This window comes from Vigna radiata, unplaced genomic scaffold, assembly GCF_000741045.1.
Source record: "Vigna radiata var. radiata cultivar VC1973A unplaced genomic scaffold, Vradiata_ver6 scaffold_276, whole genome shotgun sequence".
NCBI lineage: Eukaryota > Viridiplantae > Streptophyta > Magnoliopsida > Fabales > Fabaceae > Vigna > Vigna radiata.
Window position 1 is genome coordinate 418771 of NW_014543810.1, and position 1619 is coordinate 420389.

Genomic DNA, 1619 nt, shown 5'->3' on the forward strand with positions numbered 1-1619 from the left:
GTGAGAGTATAGGGAGGTCCTCATCTATAGTCATAGAGTTTAGACATAGACAGATGGGGGGACTCACCTTGCATAGTGTTGGGGAGGGCCAACTGAACTATGCAAGTGCAAAGGCGACCAATAGTTCGACAGTTATACAAATCTGGATGAGTCGTGTTGAGTGATTGATGCATAATTTGAATTGTATGTCTTCACCTTTACTTTATATATGACTAAACATGATGATATTGAGTGATTATGCTATATGTAGGTTGCTTGTTTACCTTGCTCACCCTTGCTTCTGTGTTTGTGTGCTCCTTGTGTATGTTTTCCTTTGCGATGATCATCCACTTGGATGGGAGCAGATGTTATTGAGGAGGTCCCCTTGGAGCAAGAGTTGGAGGATGCTAATGTTATAACTTAGTTTATTATGATTGCTATATTTCAATTTAAGTCATTTTGAAATACTTTGATGTTTGTATCACTTTGGTGTACTCTTTGTGCCTAAGTTTATGTTTAGACCTTTTCCTTAAGGTTTAAATTCTGGTATGTATCGGATGACTGTAAACTTTAAAACTTATTTGCTAATCTATTTCTAAACTGTTCTCTTTTATTTAGATGATGATGTCCATATTATATGATTGTTGTTGTTATATATATTGGGATGGTAGAGTAAGGGTGTGACCCTATTAATCTTATGTCAAAATGTAATATAAATTGTAAAAACTTTTGTTAATAACTTTATCTTTAGCAAAGAACATATTTTACTTTGTGTGTTCAATTAATTTCGTTTTCAATAATTACCTAATATAAACTATATACTAAAGATATCTACGGGGCTAGAGAAGATTTGCAATCCAAAATTATGATAATGTAAAATAAAGTTAAACAAAGAACTATATAATATTTTGTTTGAAAAGAAGACACATGTACCTTGAGTGGATCAAAGGAAAAAGTGATCTAAGTCATCCATTAATCCTTGAAAAGATAAAATGTTGCACAGTACTAAGATTTAGGTCTACATATTTAAATTGTTTATAATCAGTTCCCGGCAAAATCATTGTAAATATTTGACAACAACATGAACCAGTCTTATTGATTCATCAAAAGCAACGAATATATACACACATTCACCTTCCAAATCATCTTTGACGTGTGAATACTTTTGAGCACTTTCTTTTGTCTGCTTCGCTATGTCACAAATGACCCGGTTCGTGGTTTCAAAAAATGAGAATAACTTGATGATCAACAAACTTTCAATTTATCTCTACCTTCAATAAATTATATATATATATATATATATGTATGGATGTATAATTTCAAACAAATTGTCGATTACAACAAATTGTATGCCATAATTGATGCGAAATTTATACTCGCCACATGAAAATATGTTGTCAATATTAAAGTAATAGTCACCATACATTATAAACTCTTTACCCTTCCTATATCATAAGATTTTTATTTACAAGTACTCTTTTCATATAACTTTTTTTTTTTTTATAAAAGGAATACAACAACAAAGGGAGAAAGAAAATAATTTTTGAAGAAGGAGACCTAGTTTGGCTTCATTTGAGAAAGGAAAGATTTTCTTCTCAACGGAAGTCCAAACTTAGTCCAAGAGGAGATGGTCCATTCAA